The sequence below is a fragment of the Schistocerca cancellata genome, unplaced genomic scaffold (assembly GCF_023864275.1).
Source record: "Schistocerca cancellata isolate TAMUIC-IGC-003103 unplaced genomic scaffold, iqSchCanc2.1 HiC_scaffold_570, whole genome shotgun sequence".
NCBI lineage: Eukaryota > Metazoa > Arthropoda > Insecta > Orthoptera > Acrididae > Schistocerca > Schistocerca cancellata.
Genome location: NW_026046582.1, coordinates 19316 through 35911, shown reverse-complemented (window position 1 = coordinate 35911; position 16596 = coordinate 19316). Strand labels below are relative to the sequence as shown.

At 53.3% G+C, this 16596-nt stretch overlaps 34 non-coding genes across 34 annotated transcripts; all 34 read right to left on the bottom strand.

Annotated features, from left to right (window-relative positions):
* Positions 1 to 210: 210 nt before the first annotated feature.
* Trnae-cuc (transfer RNA glutamic acid (anticodon CUC)) lies at positions 211 to 283 on the bottom strand. Its single transcript has one exon. It is a non-coding gene; the product is annotated as a tRNA-Glu (tRNA).
* A 445-nt stretch (positions 284 to 728) lies between these two features.
* On the bottom strand, positions 729 to 810 carry Trnal-uag (transfer RNA leucine (anticodon UAG)). The gene has a single exon. It is a non-coding gene; the product is annotated as a tRNA-Leu (tRNA).
* Positions 811 to 1249: 439 nt separating this feature from the next.
* On the bottom strand, positions 1250 to 1321 carry Trnah-gug (transfer RNA histidin (anticodon GUG)). Its single transcript has one exon. It is a non-coding gene; the product is annotated as a tRNA-His (tRNA).
* A 374-nt stretch (positions 1322 to 1695) lies between these two features.
* Trnae-cuc (transfer RNA glutamic acid (anticodon CUC)) lies at positions 1696 to 1767 on the bottom strand. The gene has a single exon. It is a non-coding gene; the product is annotated as a tRNA-Glu (tRNA).
* A 444-nt stretch (positions 1768 to 2211) lies between these two features.
* Positions 2212 to 2293, bottom strand: Trnal-uag (transfer RNA leucine (anticodon UAG)). The gene has a single exon. It is a non-coding gene; the product is annotated as a tRNA-Leu (tRNA).
* Positions 2294 to 2732: 439 nt separating this feature from the next.
* Trnah-gug (transfer RNA histidin (anticodon GUG)) lies at positions 2733 to 2804 on the bottom strand. The gene has a single exon. It is a non-coding gene; the product is annotated as a tRNA-His (tRNA).
* A 374-nt stretch (positions 2805 to 3178) lies between these two features.
* Trnae-cuc (transfer RNA glutamic acid (anticodon CUC)) lies at positions 3179 to 3250 on the bottom strand. The gene has a single exon. It is a non-coding gene; the product is annotated as a tRNA-Glu (tRNA).
* Positions 3251 to 3694: 444 nt separating this feature from the next.
* On the bottom strand, positions 3695 to 3776 carry Trnal-uag (transfer RNA leucine (anticodon UAG)). The gene has a single exon. It is a non-coding gene; the product is annotated as a tRNA-Leu (tRNA).
* Positions 3777 to 4215: 439 nt separating this feature from the next.
* Trnah-gug (transfer RNA histidin (anticodon GUG)) lies at positions 4216 to 4287 on the bottom strand. Its single transcript has one exon. It is a non-coding gene; the product is annotated as a tRNA-His (tRNA).
* A 374-nt stretch (positions 4288 to 4661) lies between these two features.
* Positions 4662 to 4733, bottom strand: Trnae-cuc (transfer RNA glutamic acid (anticodon CUC)). Its single transcript has one exon. It is a non-coding gene; the product is annotated as a tRNA-Glu (tRNA).
* Positions 4734 to 5177: 444 nt separating this feature from the next.
* Positions 5178 to 5259, bottom strand: Trnal-uag (transfer RNA leucine (anticodon UAG)). Its single transcript has one exon. It is a non-coding gene; the product is annotated as a tRNA-Leu (tRNA).
* Positions 5260 to 5698: 439 nt separating this feature from the next.
* On the bottom strand, positions 5699 to 5770 carry Trnah-gug (transfer RNA histidin (anticodon GUG)). The gene has a single exon. It is a non-coding gene; the product is annotated as a tRNA-His (tRNA).
* Positions 5771 to 6144: 374 nt separating this feature from the next.
* Trnae-cuc (transfer RNA glutamic acid (anticodon CUC)) lies at positions 6145 to 6216 on the bottom strand. Its single transcript has one exon. It is a non-coding gene; the product is annotated as a tRNA-Glu (tRNA).
* A 444-nt stretch (positions 6217 to 6660) lies between these two features.
* Trnal-uag (transfer RNA leucine (anticodon UAG)) lies at positions 6661 to 6742 on the bottom strand. Its single transcript has one exon. It is a non-coding gene; the product is annotated as a tRNA-Leu (tRNA).
* A 439-nt stretch (positions 6743 to 7181) lies between these two features.
* Trnah-gug (transfer RNA histidin (anticodon GUG)) lies at positions 7182 to 7253 on the bottom strand. The gene has a single exon. It is a non-coding gene; the product is annotated as a tRNA-His (tRNA).
* Positions 7254 to 7627: 374 nt separating this feature from the next.
* Trnae-cuc (transfer RNA glutamic acid (anticodon CUC)) lies at positions 7628 to 7699 on the bottom strand. The gene has a single exon. It is a non-coding gene; the product is annotated as a tRNA-Glu (tRNA).
* Positions 7700 to 8143: 444 nt separating this feature from the next.
* On the bottom strand, positions 8144 to 8225 carry Trnal-uag (transfer RNA leucine (anticodon UAG)). The gene has a single exon. It is a non-coding gene; the product is annotated as a tRNA-Leu (tRNA).
* Positions 8226 to 8664: 439 nt separating this feature from the next.
* On the bottom strand, positions 8665 to 8736 carry Trnah-gug (transfer RNA histidin (anticodon GUG)). The gene has a single exon. It is a non-coding gene; the product is annotated as a tRNA-His (tRNA).
* Positions 8737 to 9110: 374 nt separating this feature from the next.
* Positions 9111 to 9182, bottom strand: Trnae-cuc (transfer RNA glutamic acid (anticodon CUC)). The gene has a single exon. It is a non-coding gene; the product is annotated as a tRNA-Glu (tRNA).
* Positions 9183 to 9626: 444 nt separating this feature from the next.
* Positions 9627 to 9708, bottom strand: Trnal-uag (transfer RNA leucine (anticodon UAG)). The gene has a single exon. It is a non-coding gene; the product is annotated as a tRNA-Leu (tRNA).
* Positions 9709 to 10147: 439 nt separating this feature from the next.
* Positions 10148 to 10219, bottom strand: Trnah-gug (transfer RNA histidin (anticodon GUG)). The gene has a single exon. It is a non-coding gene; the product is annotated as a tRNA-His (tRNA).
* A 364-nt stretch (positions 10220 to 10583) lies between these two features.
* Trnae-cuc (transfer RNA glutamic acid (anticodon CUC)) lies at positions 10584 to 10655 on the bottom strand. Its single transcript has one exon. It is a non-coding gene; the product is annotated as a tRNA-Glu (tRNA).
* A 444-nt stretch (positions 10656 to 11099) lies between these two features.
* Positions 11100 to 11181, bottom strand: Trnal-uag (transfer RNA leucine (anticodon UAG)). The gene has a single exon. It is a non-coding gene; the product is annotated as a tRNA-Leu (tRNA).
* Positions 11182 to 11620: 439 nt separating this feature from the next.
* Trnah-gug (transfer RNA histidin (anticodon GUG)) lies at positions 11621 to 11692 on the bottom strand. Its single transcript has one exon. It is a non-coding gene; the product is annotated as a tRNA-His (tRNA).
* A 374-nt stretch (positions 11693 to 12066) lies between these two features.
* Positions 12067 to 12138, bottom strand: Trnae-cuc (transfer RNA glutamic acid (anticodon CUC)). Its single transcript has one exon. It is a non-coding gene; the product is annotated as a tRNA-Glu (tRNA).
* A 444-nt stretch (positions 12139 to 12582) lies between these two features.
* Trnal-uag (transfer RNA leucine (anticodon UAG)) lies at positions 12583 to 12664 on the bottom strand. The gene has a single exon. It is a non-coding gene; the product is annotated as a tRNA-Leu (tRNA).
* A 439-nt stretch (positions 12665 to 13103) lies between these two features.
* On the bottom strand, positions 13104 to 13175 carry Trnah-gug (transfer RNA histidin (anticodon GUG)). The gene has a single exon. It is a non-coding gene; the product is annotated as a tRNA-His (tRNA).
* A 364-nt stretch (positions 13176 to 13539) lies between these two features.
* Positions 13540 to 13611, bottom strand: Trnae-cuc (transfer RNA glutamic acid (anticodon CUC)). The gene has a single exon. It is a non-coding gene; the product is annotated as a tRNA-Glu (tRNA).
* Positions 13612 to 14055: 444 nt separating this feature from the next.
* On the bottom strand, positions 14056 to 14137 carry Trnal-uag (transfer RNA leucine (anticodon UAG)). Its single transcript has one exon. It is a non-coding gene; the product is annotated as a tRNA-Leu (tRNA).
* A 439-nt stretch (positions 14138 to 14576) lies between these two features.
* Trnah-gug (transfer RNA histidin (anticodon GUG)) lies at positions 14577 to 14648 on the bottom strand. The gene has a single exon. It is a non-coding gene; the product is annotated as a tRNA-His (tRNA).
* A 364-nt stretch (positions 14649 to 15012) lies between these two features.
* Positions 15013 to 15084, bottom strand: Trnae-cuc (transfer RNA glutamic acid (anticodon CUC)). The gene has a single exon. It is a non-coding gene; the product is annotated as a tRNA-Glu (tRNA).
* Positions 15085 to 15528: 444 nt separating this feature from the next.
* On the bottom strand, positions 15529 to 15610 carry Trnal-uag (transfer RNA leucine (anticodon UAG)). The gene has a single exon. It is a non-coding gene; the product is annotated as a tRNA-Leu (tRNA).
* A 439-nt stretch (positions 15611 to 16049) lies between these two features.
* Positions 16050 to 16121, bottom strand: Trnah-gug (transfer RNA histidin (anticodon GUG)). Its single transcript has one exon. It is a non-coding gene; the product is annotated as a tRNA-His (tRNA).
* A 374-nt stretch (positions 16122 to 16495) lies between these two features.
* Positions 16496 to 16567, bottom strand: Trnae-cuc (transfer RNA glutamic acid (anticodon CUC)). The gene has a single exon. It is a non-coding gene; the product is annotated as a tRNA-Glu (tRNA).
* Between the last annotated feature and the right edge of the window lie 29 nt (positions 16568 to 16596).

Here is a 16596-nt window from a genome sequence, read left to right as displayed (position 1 = left end):
CATTCACCTCCGTGGCAATGTCTTGCAGTCCTCCAAGCCTCTTGACTACAGACATGTGACTCGATAACAAGTGGACAGACGCAGCATCTCTCTCGCCGTCGGGTGGTTGCCTCGAATCATACTTAAACGTGGCTTTCTGCACGCGTCAGCGTAGCGTCAGTCGAGCAAAGTCGAGACAAGTCGCATAAGAGGAGCAACAAAAACGCGCATTTCCGGTACCGGGAATCGAACCCGGGCCTCCTGGGTGAGAGCCAGGTATCCTAGCCACTAGACTACACCCGGATTACAACGCCAGTGCTCCTCCAGCGAACGCAGCAACCACCCACGATTAACTGACGGACAACTGTAAAAAATCCACTCTCGCACGCTATAGAACGGCATGCTCTGGACGAATATCGTGGAGACGAACGCCAGCAGTGATGAGAGCAAAAGGCGCCTACAAATCCTGCCGTTGCACCACGTACTGTTCTACGACAATTCACGAAGCAGACGCTCACGCCTTGTTGTGCTGTTTCCTTTGCGGGCAATGAGTGCATGTGACTTCGATGCAGGAAACATTACACGTTTGGCAGCAGTGGGATTCGAACCCACGCCTCCGAAGAGACTTGTGCCTGAAACCAGCGCCTGAGACCGCTCGGCCACGCTACCTACGCAACACGCGCGTCACATGAGCTGCGTCCTACTCCACGAGAACACACAGCAACGGCACAAAAATGAGACGCCAAAATTGGCAACGGTGGGATTCGAACCCACGCCTCCGAAGAGACTGGTGCCTAAAACCAGCGCCTTAGACCGCTCGGCCACGTTACCCTTGCAAGAGCGGCGGCAAAACGTTCCCTTTGTACTACAAAGATCACTTCGAAATGGAAGTATCTTGGCAATCGCCGTGCCATGTATTTTCACTGCTCTCCCACTGGAAGCGTCTCTTTAGGCCACCCACAACAAGAAAATGCCGTGCCCGCCATATGGTAGCGACGCCACTTGTCTGTAGCTGTCGTAGTTAAGGAGACAGCATCAAGAGACGTTTTCGTGCCGTGACCAGGTTTCGAACCTGGGCTTTCCGTAACCACTAAAGTATCGTAGCTGTACCTGTCAGGCGGAGCTAGAATGCTCCATGTAACAAACATATGTGAGCTCAAGTACAAACTGCGGCCTGCGGAACACGAGTGAAAAACCAAGAAAGCACTGTGATTTCGAGTACTCGTGCACTATCGTCAATGCAACGGCAGCAAGGAAAAACTTTCAAAATTGCCGTGACCAGGATTCGAACCTGGGTTATTGCGGCCACAACGCAATGTCCTAACCACTAGACGATCACGGCCACGGAGGCGCCCCCGAAAGCAGCTGGCTGGAATGCAAGTGTCGATACACAGCAAAGCCTAGGCCAAGGTGTACGCCACAGCAGTGGCAGACACGGTCTCCATCACATGCATACGAGCAGATGAACGTGCCTGCGCTGTCGGGACACTAACTACAGTGGTTAGCTGCATTCACCTCCGTGGCAATGTCTTGCAGTCCTCCAAGCCTCTTGACTACAGACATGTGACTCGATAACAAGTGGACAGACGCAGCATCTCTCTCGCCGTCGGGTGTTGCCTCGAATCATACTTAACGTGGCTTTCTGCACGCGTCAGCGTAGCGTCAGTCGAGCAAAGTCGAGACAAGTCGCATAAGAGGAGCAACAAAAACGCGCATTTCCGGTACCGGGAATCGAACCCGGGCCTCCTGGGTGAGAGCCAGGTATCCTAGCCACTAGACTACACCGGATTACAACGCCAGTGCTCCTCCAGCGAACGCAGCAACCACCCACGATTAACTGACGACAACTGTAAAAAATCCACTCTCGCACGCTATAGAACGGCATGCTCTGGACGAATATCGTGGAGACGAACGCCAGCAGTGATGAGAGCAAAAGGCGCCTACAAATCCTGCCGTTGCACCACGTACTGTTCTACGACAATTCACGAAGCAGACGCTCACGCCTTGTTGTGCTGTTTCCTTTGCGGGCAATGAGTGCATGTGACTTCGATGCAGGAAACATTACACGTTTGGCAGCAGTGGGATTCGAACCCACGCCTCCGAAGAGACTTGTGCCTGAAACCAGCGCCTGAGACCGCTCGGCCACGCTACCTACGCAACACGCGCGTCACATGAGCTGCGTCCTACTCCACGAGAACACACAGCAACGGCACAAAAATGAGACGCCAAAATTGGCAACGGTGGGATTCGAACCCACGCCTCCGAAGAGACTGGTGCCTAAAACCAGCGCCTTAGACCGCTCGGCCACGTTACCCTTGCAAGAGCGGCGGCAAAACGTTCCCTTTGTACTACAAAGATCACTTCGAAATGGAAGTATCTTGGCAATCGCCGTGCCATGTATTTTCACTGCTCTCCCACTGGAAGCGTCTCTTTAGGCCACCCACAACAAGAAAATGCCGTGCCCGCCATATGGTAGCGACGCCACTTGTCTGTAGCTGTCGTAGTTAAGGAGACAGCATCAAGAGACGTTTTCGTGCCGTGACCAGGTTTCGAACCTGGGCTTTCCGTAACCACTAAAGTATCGTAGCTGTACCTGTCAGGCGGAGCTAGAATGCTCCATGTAACAAACATATGTGAGCTCAAGTACAAACTGCGGCCTGCGGAACACGAGTGAAAAACCAAGAAAGCACTGTGATTTCGAGTACTCGTGCACTATCGTCAATGCAACGGCAGCAAGGAAAAACTTTCAAAATTGCCGTGACCAGGATTCGAACCTGGGTTATTGCGGCCACAACGCAATGTCCTAACCACTAGACGATCACGGCCACGGAGGCGCCCCCGAAAGCAGCTGGCTGGAATGCAAGTGTCGATACACAGCAAAGCCTAGGCCAAGGTGTACGCCACAGCAGTGGCAGACACGGTCTCCATCACATGCATACGAGCAGATGAACGTGCCTGCGCTGTCGGGACACTAACTACAGTGGTTAGCTGCATTCACCTCCGTGGCAATGTCTTGCAGTCCTCCAAGCCTCTTGACTACAGACATGTGACTCGATAACAAGTGGACAGACGCAGCATCTCTCTCGCCGTCGGGTGTTGCCTCGAATCATACTTAACGTGGCTTTCTGCACGCGTCAGCGTAGCGTCAGTCGAGCAAAGTCGAGACAAGTCGCATAAGAGGAGCAACAAAAACGCGCATTTCCGGTACCGGGAATCGAACCCGGGCCTCCTGGGTGAGAGCCAGGTATCCTAGCCACTAGACTACACCGGATTACAACGCCAGTGCTCCTCCAGCGAACGCAGCAACCACCCACGATTAACTGACGACAACTGTAAAAAATCCACTCTCGCACGCTATAGAACGGCATGCTCTGGACGAATATCGTGGAGACGAACGCCAGCAGTGATGAGAGCAAAAGGCGCCTACAAATCCTGCCGTTGCACCACGTACTGTTCTACGACAATTCACGAAGCAGACGCTCACGCCTTGTTGTGCTGTTTCCTTTGCGGGCAATGAGTGCATGTGACTTCGATGCAGGAAACATTACACGTTTGGCAGCAGTGGGATTCGAACCCACGCCTCCGAAGAGACTTGTGCCTGAAACCAGCGCCTGAGACCGCTCGGCCACGCTACCTACGCAACACGCGCGTCACATGAGCTGCGTCCTACTCCACGAGAACACACAGCAACGGCACAAAAATGAGACGCCAAAATTGGCAACGGTGGGATTCGAACCCACGCCTCCGAAGAGACTGGTGCCTAAAACCAGCGCCTTAGACCGCTCGGCCACGTTACCCTTGCAAGAGCGGCGGCAAAACGTTCCCTTTGTACTACAAAGATCACTTCGAAATGGAAGTATCTTGGCAATCGCCGTGCCATGTATTTTCACTGCTCTCCCACTGGAAGCGTCTCTTTAGGCCACCCACAACAAGAAAATGCCGTGCCCGCCATATGGTAGCGACGCCACTTGTCTGTAGCTGTCGTAGTTAAGGAGACAGCATCAAGAGACGTTTTCGTGCCGTGACCAGGTTTCGAACCTGGGCTTTCCGTAACCACTAAAGTATCGTAGCTGTACCTGTCAGGCGGAGCTAGAATGCTCCATGTAACAAACATATGTGAGCTCAAGTACAAACTGCGGCCTGCGGAACACGAGTGAAAAACCAAGAAAGCACTGTGATTTCGAGTACTCGTGCACTATCGTCAATGCAACGGCAGCAAGGAAAAACTTTCAAAATTGCCGTGACCAGGATTCGAACCTGGGTTATTGCGGCCACAACGCAATGTCCTAACCACTAGACGATCACGGCCACGGAGGCGCCCCCGAAAGCAGCTGGCTGGAATGCAAGTGTCGATACACAGCAAAGCCTAGGCCAAGGTGTACGCCACAGCAGTGGCAGACACGGTCTCCATCACATGCATACGAGCAGATGAACGTGCCTGCGCTGTCGGGACACTAACTACAGTGGTTAGCTGCATTCACCTCCGTGGCAATGTCTTGCAGTCCTCCAAGCCTCTTGACTACAGACATGTGACTCGATAACAAGTGGACAGACGCAGCATCTCTCTCGCCGTCGGGTGTTGCCTCGAATCATACTTAACGTGGCTTTCTGCACGCGTCAGCGTAGCGTCAGTCGAGCAAAGTCGAGACAAGTCGCATAAGAGGAGCAACAAAAACGCGCATTTCCGGTACCGGGAATCGAACCCGGGCCTCCTGGGTGAGAGCCAGGTATCCTAGCCACTAGACTACACCGGATTACAACGCCAGTGCTCCTCCAGCGAACGCAGCAACCACCCACGATTAACTGACGACAACTGTAAAAAATCCACTCTCGCACGCTATAGAACGGCATGCTCTGGACGAATATCGTGGAGACGAACGCCAGCAGTGATGAGAGCAAAAGGCGCCTACAAATCCTGCCGTTGCACCACGTACTGTTCTACGACAATTCACGAAGCAGACGCTCACGCCTTGTTGTGCTGTTTCCTTTGCGGGCAATGAGTGCATGTGACTTCGATGCAGGAAACATTACACGTTTGGCAGCAGTGGGATTCGAACCCACGCCTCCGAAGAGACTTGTGCCTGAAACCAGCGCCTGAGACCGCTCGGCCACGCTACCTACGCAACACGCGCGTCACATGAGCTGCGTCCTACTCCACGAGAACACACAGCAACGGCACAAAAATGAGACGCCAAAATTGGCAACGGTGGGATTCGAACCCACGCCTCCGAAGAGACTGGTGCCTAAAACCAGCGCCTTAGACCGCTCGGCCACGTTACCCTTGCAAGAGCGGCGGCAAAACGTTCCCTTTGTACTACAAAGATCACTTCGAAATGGAAGTATCTTGGCAATCGCCGTGCCATGTATTTTCACTGCTCTCCCACTGGAAGCGTCTCTTTAGGCCACCCACAACAAGAAAATGCCGTGCCCGCCATATGGTAGCGACGCCACTTGTCTGTAGCTGTCGTAGTTAAGGAGACAGCATCAAGAGACGTTTTCGTGCCGTGACCAGGTTTCGAACCTGGGCTTTCCGTAACCACTAAAGTATCGTAGCTGTACCTGTCAGGCGGAGCTAGAATGCTCCATGTAACAAACATATGTGAGCTCAAGTACAAACTGCGGCCTGCGGAACACGAGTGAAAAACCATGAAAGCACTGTGATTTCGAGTACTCGTGCACTATCGTCAATGCAACGGCAGCAAGGAAAAACTTTCAAAATTGCCGTGACCAGGATTCGAACCTGGGTTATTGCGGCCACAACGCAATGTCCTAACCACTAGACGATCACGGCCACGGAGGCGCCCCCGAAAGCAGCTGGCTGGAATGCAAGTGTCGATACACAGCAAAGCCTAGGCCAAGGTGTACGCCACAGCAGTGGCAGACACGGTCTCCATCACATGCATACGAGCAGATGAACGTGCCTGCGCTGTCGGGACACTAACTACAGTGGTTAGCTGCATTCACCTCCGTGGCAATGTCTTGCAGTCCTCCAAGCCTCTTGACTACAGACATGTGACTCGATAACAAGTGGACAGACGCAGCATCTCTCTCGCCGTCGGGTGTTGCCTCGAATCATACTTAACGTCGCTTTCTGCACGCGTCAGCGTAGCGTCAGTCGAGCAAAGTCGAGACAAGTCGCATAAGAGGAGCAACAAAAACGCGCATTTCCGGTACCGGGAATCGAACCCGGGCCTCCTGGGTGAGAGCCAGGTATCCTAGCCACTAGACTACACCGGATTACAACGCCAGTGCTCCTCCAGCGAACGCAGCAACCACCCACGATTAACTGACGACAACTGTAAAAAATCCACTCTCGCACGCTATAGAACGGCATGCTCTGGACGAATATCGTGGAGACGAACGCCAGCAGTGATGAGAGCAAAAGGCGCCTACAAATCCTGCCGTTGCACCACGTACTGTTCTACGACAATTCACGAAGCAGACGCTCACGCCTTGTTGTGCTGTTTCCTTTGCGGGCAATGAGTGCATGTGACTTCGATGCAGGAAACATTACACGTTTGGCAGCAGTGGGATTCGAACCCACGCCTCCGAAGAGACTTGTGCCTGAAACCAGCGCCTGAGACCGCTCGGCCACGCTACCTACGCAACACGCGCGTCACATGAGCTGCGTCCTACTCCACGAGAACACACAGCAACGGCACAAAAATGAGACGCCAAAATTGGCAACGGTGGGATTCGAACCCACGCCTCCGAAGAGACTGGTGCCTAAAACCAGCGCCTTAGACCGCTCGGCCACGTTACCCTTGCAAGAGCGGCGGCAAAACGTTCCCTTTGTACTACAAAGATCACTTCGAAATGGAAGTATCTTGGCAATCGCCGTGCCATGTATTTTCACTGCTCTCCCACTGGAAGCGTCTCTTTAGGCCACCCACAACAAGAAAATGCCGTGCCCGCCATATGGTAGCGACGCCACTTGTCTGTAGCTGTCGTAGTTAAGGAGACAGCATCAAGAGACGTTTTCGTGCCGTGACCAGGTTTCGAACCTGGGCTTTCCGTAACCACTAAAGTATCGTAGCTGTACCTGTCAGGCGGAGCTAGAATGCTCCATGTAACAAACATATGTGAGCTCAAGTACAAACTGCGGCCTGCGGAACACGAGTGAAAAACCAAGAAAGCACTGTGATTTCGAGTACTCGTGCACTATCGTCAATGCAACGGCAGCAAGGAAAAACTTTCAAAATTGCCGTGACCAGGATTCGAACCTGGGTTATTGCGGCCACAACGCAATGTCCTAACCACTAGACGATCACGGCCACGGAGGCGCCCCCGAAAGCAGCTGGCTGGAATGCAAGTGTCGATACACAGCAAAGCCTAGGCCAAGGTGTACGCCACAGCAGTGGCAGACACGGTCTCCATCACATGCATACGAGCAGATGAACGTGCCTGCGCTGTCGGGACACTAACTACAGTGGTTAGCTGCATTCACCTCCGTGGCAATGTCTTGCAGTCCTCCAAGCCTCTTGACTACAGACATGTGACTCGATAACAAGTGGACAGACGCAGCATCTCTCTCGCCGTCGGGTGTTGCCTCGAATCATACTTAACGTCGCTTTCTGCACGCGTCAGCGTAGCGTCAGTCGAGCAAAGTCGAGACAAGTCGCATAAGAGGAGCAACAAAAACGCGCATTTCCGGTACCGGGAATCGAACCCGGGCCTCCTGGGTGAGAGCCAGGTATCCTAGCCACTAGACTACACCGGATTACAACGCCAGTGCTCCTCCAGCGAACGCAGCAACCACCCACGATTAACTGACGACAACTGTAAAAAATCCACTCTCGCACGCTATAGAACGGCATGCTCTGGACGAATATCGTGGAGACGAACGCCAGCAGTGATGAGAGCAAAAGGCGCCTACAAATCCTGCCGTTGCACCACGTACTGTTCTACGACAATTCACGAAGCAGACGCTCACGCCTTGTTGTGCTGTTTCCTTTGCGGGCAATGAGTGCATGTGACTTCGATGCAGGAAACATTACACGTTTGGCAGCAGTGGGATTCGAACCCACGCCTCCGAAGAGACTTGTGCCTGAAACCAGCGCCTGAGACCGCTCGGCCACGCTACCTACGCAACACGCGCGTCACATGAGCTGCGTCCTACTCCACGAGAACACACAGCAACGGCACAAAAATGAGACGCCAAAATTGGCAACGGTGGGATTCGAACCCACGCCTCCGAAGAGACTGGTGCCTAAAACCAGCGCCTTAGACCGCTCGGCCACGTTACCCTTGCAAGAGCGGCGGCAAAACGTTCCCTTTGTACTACAAAGATCACTTCGAAATGGAAGTATCTTGGCAATCGCCGTGCCATGTATTTTCACTGCTCTCCCACTGGAAGCGTCTCTTTAGGCCACCCACAACAAGAAAATGCCGTGCCCGCCATATGGTAGCGACGCCACTTGTCTGTAGCTGTCGTAGTTAAGGAGACAGCATCAAGAGACGTTTTCGTGCCGTGACCAGGTTTCGAACCTGGGCTTTCCGTAACCACTAAAGTATCGTAGCTGTACCTGTCAGGCGGAGCTAGAATGCTCCATGTAACAAACATATGTGAGCTCAAGTACAAACTGCGGCCTGCGGAACACGAGTGAAAAACCAAGAAAGCACTGTGATTTCGAGTACTCGTGCACTATCGTCAATGCAACGGCAGCAAGGAAAAACTTTCAAAATTGCCGTGACCAGGATTCGAACCTGGGTTATTGCGGCCACAACGCAATGTCCTAACCACTAGACGATCACGGCCACGGAGGCGCCCCCGAAAGCAGCTGGCTGGAATGCAAGTGTCGATACACAGCAAAGCCTAGGCCAAGGTGTACGCCACAGCAGTGGCAGACACGGTCTCCATCACATGCATACGAGCAGATGAACGTGCCTGCGCTGTCGGGACACTAACTACAGTGGTTAGCTGCATTCACCTCCGTGGCAATGTCTTGCAGTCCTCCAAGCCTCTTGACTACAGACATGTGACTCGATAACAAGTGGACAGACGCAGCATCTCTCTCGCCGTCGGGTGTTGCCTCGAATCATACTTAACGTGGCTTTCTGCACGCGTCAGCGTAGCGTCAGTCGAGCAAAGTCGAGACAAGTCGCATAAGAGGAGCAACAAAAACGCGCATTTCCGGTACCGGGAATCGAACCCGGGCCTCCTGGGTGAGAGCCAGGTATCCTAGCCACTAGACTACACCGGATTACAACGCCAGTGCTCCTCCAGCGAACGCAGCAACCACCCACGATTAACTGACGACAACTGTAAAAAATCCACTCTCGCACGCTATAGAACGGCATGCTCTGGACGAATATCGTGGAGACGAACGCCAGCAGTGATGAGAGCAAAAGGCGCCTACAAATCCTGCCGTTGCACCACGTACTGTTCTACGACAATTCACGAAGCAGACGCTCACGCCTTGTTGTGCTGTTTCCTTTGCGGGCAATGAGTGCATGTGACTTCGATGCAGGAAACATTACACGTTTGGCAGCAGTGGGATTCGAACCCACGCCTCCGAAGAGACTTGTGCCTGAAACCAGCGCCTGAGACCGCTCGGCCACGCTACCTACGCAACACGCGCGTCACATGAGCTGCGTCCTACTCCACGAGAACACACAGCAACGGCACAAAAATGAGACGCCAAAATTGGCAACGGTGGGATTCGAACCCACGCCTCCGAAGAGACTGGTGCCTAAAACCAGCGCCTTAGACCGCTCGGCCACGTTACCCTTGCAAGAGCGGCGGCAAAACGTTCCCTTTGTACTACAAAGATCACTTCGAAATGGAAGTATCTTGGCAATCGCCGTGCCATGTATTTTCACTGCTCTCCCACTGGAAGCGTCTCTTTAGGCCACCCACAACAAGAAAATGCCGTGCCCGCCATATGGTAGCGACGCCACTTGTCTGTAGCTGTCGTAGTTAAGGAGACAGCATCAAGAGACGTTTTCGTGCCGTGACCAGGTTTCGAACCTGGGCTTTCCGTAACCACTAAAGTATCGTAGCTGTACCTGTCAGGCGGAGCTAGAATGCTCCATGTAACAAACATATGTGAGCTCAAGTACAAACTGCGGCCTGCGGAACACGAGTGAAAAACCAAGAAAGCACTGTGATTTCGAGTACTCGTGCACTATCGTCAATGCAACGGCAGCAAGGAAAAACTTTCAAAATTGCCGTGACCAGGATTCGAACCTGGGTTATTGCGGCCACAACGCAATGTCCTAACCACTAGACGATCACGGCCACGGAGGCGCCCCCGAAAGCAGCTGGCTGGAATGCAAGTGTCGATACACAGCAAAGCCTAGGCCAAGGTGTACGCCACAGCAGTGGCAGACACGGTCTCCATCACATGCATACGAGCAGATGAACGTGCCTGCGCTGTCGGGACACTAACTACAGTGGTTAGCTGCATTCACCTCCGTGGCAATGTCTTGCAGTCCTCCAAGCCTCTTGACTACAGACATGTGACTCGATAACAAGTGGACAGACGCAGCATCTCTCTCGCCGTCGGGTGTTGCCTCGAATCATACTTAACGTGGCTTTCTGCACGCGTCAGCGTAGCGTCAGTCGAGACAAGTCGCATAAGAGGAGCAACAAAAACGCGCATTTCCGGTACCGGGAATCGAACCCGGGCCTCCTGGGTGAGAGCCAGGTATCCTAGCCACTAGACTACACCGGATTACAACGCCAGTGCTCCTCCAGCGAACGCAGCAACCACCCACGATTAACTGACGACAACTGTAAAAAATCCACTCTCGCACGCTATAGAACGGCATGCTCTGGACGAATATCGTGGAGACGAACGCCAGCAGTGATGAGAGCAAAAGGCGCCTACAAATCCTGCCGTTGCACCACGTACTGTTCTACGACAATTCACGAAGCAGACGCTCACGCCTTGTTGTGCTGTTTCCTTTGCGGGCAATGAGTGCATGTGACTTCGATGCAGGAAACATTACACGTTTGGCAGCAGTGGGATTCGAACCCACGCCTCCGAAGAGACTTGTGCCTGAAACCAGCGCCTGAGACCGCTCGGCCACGCTACCTACGCAACACGCGCGTCACATGAGCTGCGTCCTACTCCACGAGAACACACAGCAACGGCACAAAAATGAGACGCCAAAATTGGCAACGGTGGGATTCGAACCCACGCCTCCGAAGAGACTGGTGCCTAAAACCAGCGCCTTAGACCGCTCGGCCACGTTACCCTTGCAAGAGCGGCGGCAAAACGTTCCCTTTGTACTACAAAGATCACTTCGAAATGGAAGTATCTTGGCAATCGCCGTGCCATGTATTTTCACTGCTCTCCCACTGGAAGCGTCTCTTTAGGCCACCCACAACAAGAAAATGCCGTGCCCGCCATATGGTAGCGACGCCACTTGTCTGTAGCTGTCGTAGTTAAGGAGACAGCATCAAGAGACGTTTTCGTGCCGTGACCAGGTTTCGAACCTGGGCTTTCCGTAACCACTAAAGTATCGTAGCTGTACCTGTCAGGCGGAGCTAGAATGCTCCATGTAACAAACATATGTGAGCTCAAGTACAAACTGCGGCCTGCGGAACACGAGTGAAAAACCAAGAAAGCACTGTGATTTCGAGTACTCGTGCACTATCGTCAATGCAACGGCAGCAAGGAAAAACTTTCAAAATTGCCGTGACCAGGATTCGAACCTGGGTTATTGCGGCCACAACGCAATGTCCTAACCACTAGACGATCACGGCCACGGAGGCGCCCCCGAAAGCAGCTGGCTGGAATGCAAGTGTCGATACACAGCAAAGCCTAGGCCAAGGTGTACGCCACAGCAGTGGCAGACACGGTCTCCATCACATGCATACGAGCAGATGAACGTGCCTGCGCTGTCGGGACACTAACTACAGTGGTTAGCTGCATTCACCTCCGTGGCAATGTCTTGCAGTCCTCCAAGCCTCTTGACTACAGACATGTGACTCGATAACAAGTGGACAGACGCAGCATCTCTCTCGCCGTCGGGTGTTGCCTCGAATCATACTTAACGTGGCTTTCTGCACGCGTCAGCGTAGCGTCAGTCGAGCAAAGTCGAGACAAGTCGCATAAGAGGAGCAACAAAAACGCGCATTTCCGGTACCGGGAATCGAACCCGGGCCTCCTGGGTGAGAGCCAGGTATCCTAGCCACTAGACTACACCGGATTACAACGCCAGTGCTCCTCCAGCGAACGCAGCAACCACCCACGATTAACTGACGACAACTGTAAAAAATCCACTCTCGCACGCTATAGAACGGCATGCTCTGGACGAATATCGTGGAGACGAACGCCAGCAGTGATGAGAGCAAAAGGCGCCTACAAATCCTGCCGTTGCACCACGTACTGTTCTACGACAATTCACGAAGCAGACGCTCACGCCTTGTTGTGCTGTTTCCTTTGCGGGCAATGAGTGCATGTGACTTCGATGCAGGAAACATTACACGTTTGGCAGCAGTGGGATTCGAACCCACGCCTCCGAAGAGACTTGTGCCTGAAACCAGCGCCTGAGACCGCTCGGCCACGCTACCTACGCAACACGCGCGTCACATGAGCTGCGTCCTACTCCACGAGAACACACAGCAACGGCACAAAAATGAGACGCCAAAATTGGCAACGGTGGGATTCGAACCCACGCCTCCGAAGAGACTGGTGCCTAAAACCAGCGCCTTAGACCGCTCGGCCACGTTACCCTTGCAAGAGCGGCGGCAAAACGTTCCCTTTGTACTACAAAGATCACTTCGAAATGGAAGTATCTTGGCAATCGCCGTGCCATGTATTTTCACTGCTCTCCCACTGGAAGCGTCTCTTTAGGCCACCCACAACAAGAAAATGCCGTGCCCGCCATATGGTAGCGACGCCACTTGTCTGTAGCTGTCGTAGTTAAGGAGACAGCATCAAGAGACGTTTTCGTGCCGTGACCAGGTTTCGAACCTGGGCTTTCCGTAACCACTAAAGTATCGTAGCTGTACCTGTCAGGCGGAGCTAGAATGCTCCATGTAACAAACATATGTGAGCTCAAGTACAAACTGCGGCCTGCGGAACACGAGTGAAAAACCAAGAAAGCACTGTGATTTCGAGTACTCGTGCACTATCGTCAATGCAACGGCAGCAAGGAAAAACTTTCAAAATTGCCGTGACCAGGATTCGAACCTGGGTTATTGCGGCCACAACGCAATGTCCTAACCACTAGACGATCACGGCCACGGAGGCGCCCCCGAAAGCAGCTGGCTGGAATGCAAGTGTCGATACACAGCAAAGCCTAGGCCAAGGTGTACGCCACAGCAGTGGCAGACACGGTCTCCATCACATGCATACGAGCAGATGAACGTGCCTGCGCTGTCGGGACACTAACTACAGTGGTTAGCTGCATTCACCTCCGTGGCAATGTCTTGCAGTCCTCCAAGCCTCTTGACTACAGACATGTGACTCGATAACAAGTGGACAGACGCAGCATCTCTCTCGCCGTCGGGTGTTGCCTCGAATCATACTTAACGTGGCTTTCTGCACGCGTCAGCGTAGCGTCAGTCGAGACAAGTCGCATAAGAGGAGCAACAAAAACGCGCATTTCCGGTACCGGGAATCGAACCCGGGCCTCCTGGGTGAGAGCCAGGTATCCTAGCCACTAGACTACACCGGATTACAACGCCAGTGCTCCTCCAGCGAACGCAGCAACCACCCACGATTAACTGACGACAACTGTAAAAAATCCACTCTCGCACGCTATAGAACGGCATGCTCTGGACGAATATCGTGGAGACGAACGCCAGCAGTGATGAGAGCAAAAGGCGCCTACAAATCCTGCCGTTGCACCACGTACTGTTCTACGACAATTCACGAAGCAGACGCTCACGCCTTGTTGTGCTGTTTCCTTTGCGGGCAATGAGTGCATGTGACTTCGATGCAGGAAACATTACACGTTTGGCAGCAGTGGGATTCGAACCCACGCCTCCGAAGAGACTTGTGCCTGAAACCAGCGCCTGAGACCGCTCGGCCACGCTACCTACGCAACACGCGCGTCACATGAGCTGCGTCCTACTCCACGAGAACACACAGCAACGGCACAAAAATGAGACGCCAAAATTGGCAACGGTGGGATTCGAACCCACGCCTCCGAAGAGACTGGTGCCTAAAACCAGCGCCTTAGACCGCTCGGCCACGTTACCCTTGCAAGAGCGGCGGCAAAACGTTCCCTTTGTACTACAAAGATCACTTCGAAATGGAAGTATCTTGGCAATCGCCGTGCCATGTATTTTCACTGCTCTCCCACTGGAAGCGTCTCTTTAGGCCACCCACAACAAGAAAATGCCGTGCCCGCCATATGGTAGCGACGCCACTTGTCTGTAGCTGTCGTAGTTAAGGAGACAGCATCAAGAGACGTTTTCGTGCCGTGACCAGGTTTCGAACCTGGGCTTTCCGTAACCACTAAAGTATCGTAGCTGTACCTGTCAGGCGGAGCTAGAATGCTCCATGTAACAAACATATGTGAGCTCAAGTACAAACTGCGGCCTGCGGAACACGAGTGAAAAACCAAGAAAGCACTGTGATTTCGAGTACTCGTGCACTATCGTCAATGCAACGGCAGCAAGGAAAAACTTTCAAAATTGCCGTGACCAGGATTCGAACCTGGGTTATTGCGGCCACAACGCAATGTCCTAACCACTAGACGATCACGGCCACGGAGGCGCCCCCGAAAGCAGCTGGCTGGAATGCAAGTGTCGATACACAGCAAAGCCTAGGCCAAGGTGTACGCCACAGCAGTGGCAGACACGGTCTCCATCACATGCATACGAGCAGATGAACGTGCCTGCGCTGTCGGGACACTAACTACAGTGGTTAGCTGCATTCACCTCCGTGGCAATGTCTTGCAGTCCTCCAAGCCTCTTGACTACAGACATGTGACTCGATAACAAGTGGACAGACGCAGCATCTCTCTCGCCGTCGGGTGTTGCCTCGAATCATACTTAACGTGGCTTTCTGCACGCGTCAGCGTAGCGTCAGTCGAGACAAGTCGCATAAGAGGAGCAACAAAAACGCGCATTTCCGGTACCGGGAATCGAACCCGGGCCTCCTGGGTGAGAGCCAGGTATCCTAGCCACTAGACTACACCGGATTACAACGCCAGTGCTCCTCCAGCGAACGCAGCAACCACCCACGATTAACTGACGACAACTGTAAAAAATCCACTCTCGCACGCTATAGAACGGCATGCTCTGGACGAATATCGTGGAGACGAACGCCAGCAGTGATGAGAGCAAAAGGCGCCTACAAATCCTGCCGTTGCACCACGTACTGTTCTACGACAATTCACGAAGCAGACGCTCACGCCTTGTTGTGCTGTTTCCTTTGCGGGCAATGAGTGCATGTGACTTCGATGCAGGAAACATTACACGTTTGGCAGCAGTGGGATTCGAACCCACGCCTCCGAAGAGACTTGTGCCTGAAACCAGCGCCTGAGACCGCTCGGCCACGCTACCTACGCAACACGCGCGTCACATGAGCTGCGTCCTACTCCACGAGAACACACAGCAACGGCACAAAAATGAGACGCCAAAATTGGCAACGGTGGGATTCGAACCCACGCCTCCGAAGAGACTGGTGCCTAAAACCAGCGCCTTAGACCGCTCGGCCACGTTACCCTTGCAAGAGCGGCGGCAAAACGTTCCCTTTGTACTACAAAGATCACTTCGAAATGGAAGTATCTTGGCAATCGCCGTGCCATGTATTTTCACTGCTCTCCCACTGGAAGCGTCTCTTTAGGCCACCCACAACAAGAAAATGCCGTGCCCGCCATATGGTAGCGACGCCACTTGTCTGTAGCTGTCGTAGTTAAGGAGACAGCATCAAGAGACGTTTTCGTGCCGTGACCAGGTTTCGAACCTGGGCTTTCCGTAACCACTAAAGTATCGTAGCTGTACCTGTCAGGCGGAGCTAGAATGCTCCATGTAACAAACATATGTGAGCTCAAGTACAAACTGCGGCCTGCGGAACACGAGTGAAAAACCAAGAAAGCACTGTGATTTCGAGTACTCGTGCACTATCGTCAATGCAACGGCAGCAAGGAAAAACTTTCAAAATTGCCGTGACCAGGATTCGAACCTGGGTTATTGCGGCCACAACGCAATGTCCTAACCACTAGACGATCACGGCCACGGAGGCGCCCCCGAAAGCAGCTGGCTGGAATGCAAGTGTCGATACACAGCAAAGCCTAGGCCAAGGTGTACGCCACAGCAGTGGCAGACACGGTCTCCATCACATGCATACGAGCAGATGAACGTGCCTGCGCTGTCGGGACACTAACTACAGTGGTTAGCTGCATTCACCTCCGTGGCAATGTCTTGCAGTCCTCCAAGCCTCTTGACTACAGACATGTGACTCGATAACAAGTGGACAGACGCAGCATCTCTCTCGCCGTCGGGTGTTGCCTCGAATCATACTTAACGTGGCTTTCTGCACGCGTCAGCGTAGCGTCAGTCGAGCAAAGTCGAGACAAGTCGCATAAGAGGAGCAACAAAAACGCGCATTTCCGGTACCGGGAATCGAACCCGGGCCTCCTGGGTGAGAGCCAGGTATCCTAGCCACTAGACTACACCGGATTACAACGCCAGTGCTCCTCCAGCGAACG